The 9,306-nt window shown below is 49.9% G+C and overlaps 1 non-coding gene across 1 annotated transcript; it reads left to right on the forward strand.

The window, feature by feature from the left end:
- The first annotated feature begins 9,013 nt into the window (after window positions 1–9,013).
- Window positions 9,014–9,090, forward strand: LOC124978545 (small nucleolar RNA SNORD112). The gene has a single exon (XR_007107521.1). It is a non-coding gene; the product is annotated as a small nucleolar RNA SNORD112 (small nucleolar RNA).
- The last annotated feature ends 216 nt before the right edge of the window (window positions 9,091–9,306 follow it).

Here is a 9,306-nt window from a genome sequence, read left to right on the forward strand (position 1 = left end):
TCAGATCTGCTCTTTCTCAGAATTAAGTATGCCCTTGTTAGCGTGACACTTAAATTTGATCATGCAATCCCTCTGATTAAAGCCTTTCACTGTTTATTTACTGTCTGCAATATTAAATCCAAACCTTTTAGTGTAAACATATCTGACATGTAAACTCACCAAAACCATTCTCTGGACAAAATTTAAAGGTCTTAACATGATATGAAATTCTGACATGTCATTCCTCAAAGCAGGGCTCACATTTTTTAGGCATGGTGTACAAATTAGGCAAAATCACCGTCATTATCATCATCACAGAAACATGTAGGTAGCAATTGCATAAATTAACTCATTTCCTCCTCATGAAAGTCCTCTGAGGTCTGTACTATTGTGAAATTCCAAGTCTCTGATATAAAATTCTAATTGAAACACAAAATTTGGCTAAGTAATTCATCTGCAGTCTCATCTATCAGAAATAAAAATCTCAGCATGTCTCTCACTTAAAATCCTTCATTGGCTAAAATTCAAATTCCTTAGCAAGATGATTTTAAAACCAGATTATATACCTTCTTAATGTAAAATCTATAGTAGATTAAATCTTTCAACTTTCCTGCTTTCAACCTAAAATCTAGTCACAAAAGTCTTTACACTCCTTAACCCTTAACATCCAAGTTTAAAATTTTTAGCAAGATAAATAAAAATCATCCCATATTTTCTGTGTTCAAAATATATAAAGGTCCCTTTTGTTGGTTCTGACCACAGCATAAAATGAAAATTTTCACCATATAATTAATTTGCCAACTGATCAATACAAAATCCACAATCTCACCAGGCCACTCCCTGAAATCTTTGTTTGACTTAATTCCAAACCTCTTAGCAAGATATAAAAATTGGCCATGTTATTTCTCAACAGTCTCCAAAGGTCACACTTCTTGCAAGAAACATGGAATTTGCTCTTGTAACTTGTGCTTAAAGCTTTATACTATCTTTGAATTACCTATGAGAGAAGGTCTGAACTGTTAGCATAAAATGATACATTATATCCTGTGATTTCTGTGCAGACCGTTTCATCCCCCACCCACATTCCCCATGTCACTCGCTCAGTCTCTTAATGGATGGAATCCAAATTCCTTAGCATGGCATAAAAATGTGATCCTGTCATTCCTCAAAACTGTGTCCCAGCTTCTTAGCATGCAGCATAAATTTAATCATAATTTTACTTCTCTGCCCGGTGTACAGATGACCCAGCTCCTCAGTGAGGGCCCAGGCGGGTGGCCTCTGGAGGAGGGGGCCAGTGCCCTTTAGTTGTCTGGTTCGTCAGCTTCAGACACCTTAGCTAGAGTGTGCTTCACCACCTGATTCCTCTGGAGACAAGACACTCTTCAGCCCACTCCCTGAAACCCTGTGCTCTCCCAACCCCAAGTGCCCCTGCACGAGGATTCAGAAATGAAGTCATTTCACTCCGGTAATAGCATGCTCCAGTGCCTTCGGCCTGCACATAAAATCAACCTCCTTAGCATGTTACAAAAACCTGATCATATCATCTTAACCGTAAAAATCCACTCTGGCCATGCTGAAATGCAGAAGTTGGAACATGTAACCCCCCAACTTAAACTTTTCAAAATTTCTTCATTTCCTGTAACATTAAGTCCCAAGTACTTAACATAAAACACAGCATTTTACCATGTAATTTATCTCCAGACTGGTCTATAAAAAACCCCCCAGTCTCACCCTCTCACTCTCTTAAGCCCTTTATTGGCTTAAATCCAAACTTATTAGCATGGTATAAAAATCTGATCATGCCATCCTTTAAAATCAAATTCACACTTCCTAGCACAATACATTAAATCTGCTCTTGTAACTCCACCTCTTTAATTGTGTATGACAGAAAAGTCTAGATTCTTGGCATGAAATATAAATTTTATTTCTTAATTTCACTGCATACTGTTTACCAAACACAAAGATCTCACTGCATCACTCCGTTTGAACTTTTTTTTGGATAAATCACATTCCTAGGCATGTGCAAAAATCTCATCATGTCAGAACTTCTAGATAAATCCCAAATTTCTTTGCATATTCACAGTGCTGATCATGTAACTCCTCTGATTAAAACCTTTCAACTTTGGTGTCAACATGAATCAGGTCTTGGCCCATACTGCAGATCAGACTTTGGCATTCCCTCGACATATAAAGTCAGAATGTTTGGGCATGATCCTTAAATTTGGGGCTGTTACTTTTCTGTTTACAATTTTTCAATGTTTCCTTCTTGCCTGTAATATAGAGCCCAAAGCTGTTAGCCATAAAACAGATTTGATCATGTTTTCTGCAGACCCATCACCCACAAGCCAAAATCTCACCCTCATGTTTCTTAAAACTTGGGCAAAAATCCAAACTCCTTAGCATGATGTAAAATTTCGAACCTGTCACCTTAAAATAAAGTCCAGATTTCTTTCCATGAGACCCAAATCTATTCATGACCCCCCGCCTGGAATCCGTTCCTGTGGTTCCAGCACCAGTGGAGCCCCTGGTCTCTGCATGGCACCCAGACTTAACATTGCTGTTCTCGGCTTCAGGCCTTTCATATTTCATGTACAGCATACGAAATCCAAATGCCCCAGCGTGAGATGGAAAGGAGAGAGAGAGTGTGTGTCTCATGCTGAAAATCTTTAGGGTGCCCTGTGTTCCTCAGGATAGAAAGCTTAAATTCCTTTGCCCAAAACCCTAGTTTTCAAGCATCTACAACGTGCTGCTCAGCCCCTCTCCCGAGGCTCCTCTCCAGAAAGACCGAGTGTCTGGTTCCTCACCCCCCATGTATCCTGGTTTGATTGTCTTTGAAAGCCCACAATTCCTGAGTTCATACAGCAGCATGCCCTCTTTCTTTTCCTGGGCCAGGCCCTGTGTAGAAGCCCAGCGCCAAGAGATGGAGGAGCCTGCCTCCGTGCCATCGCCAGCAAAGAGAGGGAAGCCTCCCCCTGGCGCTGCTGGAGGTGAGCGGGGTCTGTGCCCCTCTGTGCCTGGTGAGTGTCTCCCGGGAGGCTTGGCTCACAGCTCTGCCCTTTGGTGGTCCTCAGTCCTCTGTCCTGTGCCCCTGATGTGGCTGTGACAGTCACTGTGGGCTTCCTGTCTGGCTTCTACCCTCTGCCAGCCTACCCTACCTCCACTCTGGTCTCTGCAGAAGGAATATGTTCAGTCCTTCAAATGGATCTCCGTAAACATCATTCTCAAACTTCATGGACTTTTTGTGAGAAATAGCTATTGATTAGGAAATTCCCACCTTACCAAAAAAAAAAAAAAAAAAAAAAAGAAAGAAAAGAAATCTGGATTTGGTATTTGGGTTCAGATCTGCTCTTCAGATCTTTGCTGGGTCCCTCTGCCCCCCAACACTCAGACAGACACCCCAGCCTCACCACTGTCAGTGCCCAGAGCCTCGGTCAGGTCAGCTCCTTGCTTGTCTCTGAGCAAGTGGCCCATGGGGTCAGTGCTGCCAACGTGCATCTATGAAGGGTTGGGTTGGGGGGGGAGCGGGGGGGGGGAATCCCTCAGCAAATACCTCTCCCTGTACAGTAAAGGAAATCTGATTTTAAAAATAGAGCTTGGAAGAGGAGATGAGAGGATATTTAGGAGCAGAGTTGGGCACGGGCGGGGGGTGGGGGGGGTGGAGGAATTAGGGAAGAGGTGAGGACAGAGCAGGGGGCGGGAGGCCCTCAGGAGCTCAGGAGCAAGGTGAGCCCTGGGCGGGGGGATGAGGGAGCAGTGTGCACAGCTCCTCTCCCTGACTCCTAGACACCTGCCCAGGCATACCTACAGCCCCAGCTCTCCGGGCTGCAGGAGGGGCTCAGGTGAAGACCCCTGTCACTTGGCCCTCCTTGTGGGTGATGCTCAGAGCCACGTGATTGTGAGGGACACAGCCATGAGACTTAGGGTCTGAGTGGCCTTAAAATGAACATGTCCTCTTCTCCCACCGCCAGGCCTGCTGGTAGCCTGTGTGGGAGTCAAACCATGGGATGGGGGTGGGCACACAAGAACACGGTGAGGACCACGGATTGCTGTCTGCTTATTGTGTTAAACAAATGTCAAGGCAAGATGTGCCGAGGCTTGGGATTTGTCTTAGTTTCCCTCATAGGGAGCAGTGGTTTGGAGGGTCACTCTTCTATTCAACCCCCTGGGTGGCGGGGGCAGGCAGGTGTGGGACACTCGGGGTACTTCCACAGGCCCCACGAAGTACGTGGGCAGGACCCATGGTTGCAGTGGCCCTGGAGCCTGCAGGTAGCCAGGCGGACGTGGCACATGTTGGGGTCCTTCCTGCTGGCGTCCTTGCCTTGCCTACGTGACCCTGACTCGTGGCTCAGGACAGCTTGGGCCTTCACCCCCTCCAGGGTCTCCTGAGGGCCCCCTGCTCCTCACCTCCCTGTGCCATTGAGAGAAGGGCAAAGCCCTTGACCCAGTGGTGCTCCTGCGGCTGTGTCCCTGCCCCTCCACACTTGACTGGCAGCTCCAGGGGCAGCTGGCTCACTCTGCCCAGAATAACCCTGGGGGCGGGCGGGGGCGAGGCGGTCATGTGTGCCCCTCTGCAGGCTGCCCAAATTGTGGAGCCAATCAGCTGCTCCCGAGCCTGCTCTTGCCTTTCAAGGCAAGCGGGCAGCCACAGCCCTGTGAGCTCTAGGCCTGCATGACTTTCCGCTTGACCTTCTCCTCCCCAGCCTCAGTTTCCCCTTGTTTGATGGGGAGATGGGCGTAGATCCTCTCCTTTGTATCTGTAGCTCTGGGACTCCTTAGAGGTGGCTTCTGGGGTCCCCTGAGGAACAGTGGTATGTGTGGGCAGCGGCCGAGAGCACCGCCTGCCGCTTCGGTAGCGTTTGCCTCGACTTCACAGCTGTCTCTGGTGGGCTCCCTGCTTGGCCTGTGTTCTCCTGGCTGTGTGGATGCACCTGCGTGGTGGAGGCTTGGGATGTGGCAGTCCTCAGAGTCAGAAAGTGGTGACTTCAAGGCACAGGAGGAGGGCCTGACCCTGGGGCCGGTGGAACTAAAGCCGGCACTGAGGCAGAGTGGAAGATGGCGCAGAGCCTCAGTTTCCCCATTTACAAGACGCAGGGCCACCTCCTTCTGGAGTTGGGCCTGTTCTTGTCATTAGGGTTCATGGCCACTGTTTTTAGAACACCCGCTCCAGTGTAAGGGTCAGATTCAGAGCATTGCAGGCATGGAGTCACCTTCAACTTTCCCATTAGCCCCCAAGGGATGAAGCCCAGCTTTGAAAGCGGGTCCACGGGAGCCCAGAGGGTGGCCTGACTGCTCAGGAACCCTGACAACCAGTGGCAGCTGGACGCCCCTGTCCCCACTGGGGTGGGCTGACCTGTCTGGCGAGGGATGGGATGCAGAAAAGCGGAAGATGGGTTTGCTTCTTACGGTGGGGACTGTTGCCCCATGTCGTAGACTCGAGCTGAGGTGTGGAGGCCTTGGTGCTGGGCCTGGGGCTCTCGCACGGGGCTGCAGGGGCAGAGCTAGAGGTAGAGCGCAAAGCCCGCTTTGTCCCGTGACCCAGCAGATGGTGCAGGCCACAGCACACACCCAGGGAGGGGTCAGCGGTTGCCCTTTGGGACCTGGAGGGGGCCTAGTGGCCAGAGAGGCTGCCTTCATTCCACGGAGCTGATGCAGCCAGCGCGTGGCCGGATGGGCTGCCAGGTCGCAGAAGTGGGGCTCGGTGTCTGTCTCCATCTCCCCAAAAGGCCTATGCTCTCATTCCCTTCTCATTTTGGCTTACTTGGTATCGGCAGAGGGACAGGACAGCTGGCTGCAGGCCTTCTAATTATAGCGGCTCGAGTGTTTGAACAGAGGTATTGAGTACCTCTGACCATGTCCTGGTGTCTTTTTGTACAAATAACCCTTTAACCTTTCTTCTGAAGCATGGCCCACCCTGTTATCACCAGTCCGCCCACCTACTCCCTCCCAGTCCCGGGGGGAGGCCAGCATGGGACCTCCTACCCCCAGTCTTACCTTGGCTGCAAGGGTCCAAGTGGATCTCCTCCTGTCCCACTGGACTTGAAGCGAGCTTCTCTCTAAAAAGTTATTGGAAAAATGCATTTTCTTAACAGTGAAGGTCCAGTCCTCTTGACAGACAGGCCTTTTCCACGGTAGCGGGCTCAGAGGCACTTAGAAATCCCAGTTTTCTCTTTAATGAATACAGGGTTGATGTGAGTCTGGGGCCTGGGCCCGTGTGGGACCTGGGTCCAATCTCTCAGCTCCCTCAGCTCCCCCCCTCCTCCCAACTGCTTACCTCTACCTTCCTCATGCTGGGCCCTGTCCCCTGGTGTCAGTCCCTCCCTCCCCCCAACGCGCAGTAGGGCTGCTGGTGGCAGGCGAGGCCTGGGAGGAGGGCTCAGAGAGACAGGAGGTCTCTGCCTGTCACACCTGGTGAGCAGTCTCTCTTCTTCCTCTCAGGTGGCCTGGAGGTGAGATGGCTGCTTTCTCCCAGAAGGGAGCAAATGCCTGGACCAGGATCAAATCAAAAGGTCTGAAAAATGATTCCTGCCCCCGCCACCATGTGTCGGTTTAGACAATTTGCAAATTTGTAAACTTCTTAGACCAGAACTAACTCATGCCCTTCATTCTGCAGCCCGGGCTCACTGCCCCCCACGGGCAGTGAGTCAGTAGGTTCCTGAGGCAGCTCTGTCCTCTCCCAGTGTGGCCACCCTCCTGGCTGACCTTGGAGAACCGGCATCCCAGCGTCTGTGGCCTGCTAGGTGCGTAGCCCTCCTCTCGTGCACCGGAAGCTGCTTTGGGGAGCTTATACAACCTCCACAGAATAACCCTGTCTCTGTTACGTGTGACCCAGGAACGTCCTAAAACCTATCACCACGACAGATAGAGAGAAGGTAATCTGCCCCTCAAGGAGCTGGGTGACCTTGGACACATGACCGTGACCTCCTTCCCTTTCTGTGGGGTGGGCAGCAGTTTTCAAGGGCTGCTTTGATGCCTTAATGAAATACAAAAGGCCTGGCCCATGGTAGCTGCTCAACAAACAGGACGGCGGCTGCTGAGGTAGATTCGTCTCCCCTGCGTCCCTCTGAAAACACTTCTCATGGTTCAGAATTCAGAGGGACAATGAGGGGAACAGGTTCAAGAGGGAGGACTGTGTTGGCTTCCAGAGGGCATGTTCTTGAAGCAACTAACTTTTTGATTGGCATTGCCTGGATTTATGAATTAGTGAGGGACATTTGTTGCTCCATAGGGTCACCCTAACCTGCAGGTTGGGTGCAGGGAACTTCAGTCTGGGGACTGCATTTTATTTTTGTTTATCATAAAATTATTTCATATTTCCAAAACTCTGACAGTCACCTCAAGGTATTGACGAGGACAGAAACCAGTTCGTAATAAAGCACCTTGTAATAAATGGCAGAGTCGTGCGGGTGAGAAGGTGGTTGAAGGCTGGACACACAGGCAGCACAGGGCCATTTGGGCTGTCTCACAACTTCTGCACAAAGTTGTGCTTGGAAATATGGTTTTGCCTGGCCAAGGGGCGAGAAGTTCCCCAAGACCCCGTGGACCCCCGTGAGCCCAGAGGAGGGCTGTCACCAACTCCCTGACCAGTGGTCTGTACAGGTGGAGGCCAGGACAAAGCTGGCCAAGGCTTCAGACTGCTCTGAGTCTGAAGTCATCTGGTTGTGTTTTCTAGGGTCTTGAGTCTCAGTCTGCAGATCACCCCAGCCTCGTCACAGCCTGGGTGTTCACGGATCCTGACAGCCTGCGGCAGCTGCAGGGGCCCGGGTGGTTTGTATGTGCCTGGGAGACAGCCTGGGGGCCTCTGGGAAGGGGCTTCTGCTGGGGGCCGGCGTCCCGCCAGACTGCTTCCCTCTCACAGAGCTGACAGGCTCCTGGTGCTGGCGCCCTTCCGCCACGGGCCCTCTGGATCTGCTGCAGGGAATCGAATTGTCAGGGGACCTGGCGAGGCCCCGGCTCTCCGGCTGTTGGTGCGGCGAGCGGCTGTGGCGCTGTTCCTGGGCCCGTGCCCTTCTCTCCAGGGCCTATCTCGTGTCACATTCCCCCGAGTTCCCATTCCAGGCGGCTAATCCCCGAGAACATGGGCCAGGGCATTAGCTTTCTTAAAGACTGAAAAGGAAAGCGCTCCCCCATGGGTGCATTGCGGACATTGCCGGGCGGCGACTCGGAGGGATTTGGGGCTGTGAGTGGTGAAATCATAGCCATAGGCAGGCACACACCTGCTGGCTCCTGTCACTGACAGGCTGCCGGAAGGCCCCCGCTCCTGCGTTAGCACATATAAAATGAAAAGAAAAAAAAAGAAAAAGAAAAGAAAGGGGAAAAAGAAAAGAATGATAGAAGTCCAAATCCTCGGTGTCTATAGAGCTTGCTTTGGGCATATGTAACCGGCTTCTAGTTCGTCAGCCAAGGGCTCTTTGCATTAGTAACGACAACAGCAAAAGCAGAGAATGCCACAAGCAAGCAAACCAAACAACCAAAACAAAGAAACCCACACAAAATGTTTATTTTAATTATACAAGAAATGCATTGATAATTAATATACTCATTAGTAGAAAATCAAACATGCAGATAAAGTTAAAGCCATCTTTAACCCTCCCTTCTCCTCAAATTAGTCTCTGTGATCAGTTTCAGGTATATTGTTCCAGATAGTTCTCTGTGCATTTGCATATGTATGTAAATGTGCCCCTACAATATATTACTTTGTTTCTATTTTACATAAACTGTATCTCAGTGTACATTTCCCTTTGCGGTTTGCATCAGCTTGTTTTTCTTCCCTCCAGAATCGGCTCTGAGGAAATAAAGATCAACGCCATTCTTTACAATAGCCCCTTGGTACCCTCAGATTCATATACCCAGGATTTATTTAACTACCTCACTGCTGCCATGAAACCCTGTACCCCCCTCCGCCGGATTGGATTGCAGAGACAGGTGTAAGTAATTGCCAAGGTCTGAATTTGGGGAGTGGGCTCACGAGTGTTTATGACATTATTACAAATGAATATATGAATGCATAAATTAGCAAAATAAAAGGGGACATGCGTGGACCAATGATGAGGAAGTCTCTCTGAACAAAGGATCATGATTAATCCAGTTCTGCGCAAAATACTGAGGTCCATTAAAAGACAATAGGTCTCGGCTGTTCCATTCTTTTTAAGAGCTGTTTAATATTCCGGGGTATGTGGGCCCCATTCGTTATCACACCCTCCTCCATTGTGGAGAAGCCCAGCTGTACCTCCTCTGGGGGAGGAGAATGTGTGCAGAGACTCTTTGGTCCAAGTCCTCGTTGTCAGGGTGGGTCGTGGGTTTGTGAGTGCCCATTATGTTATTAAAAAA

The sequence above is a fragment of the Sciurus carolinensis genome, chromosome 2, assembly GCF_902686445.1.
Source record: "Sciurus carolinensis chromosome 2, mSciCar1.2, whole genome shotgun sequence".
Lineage (NCBI taxonomy): Eukaryota > Metazoa > Chordata > Mammalia > Rodentia > Sciuridae > Sciurus > Sciurus carolinensis.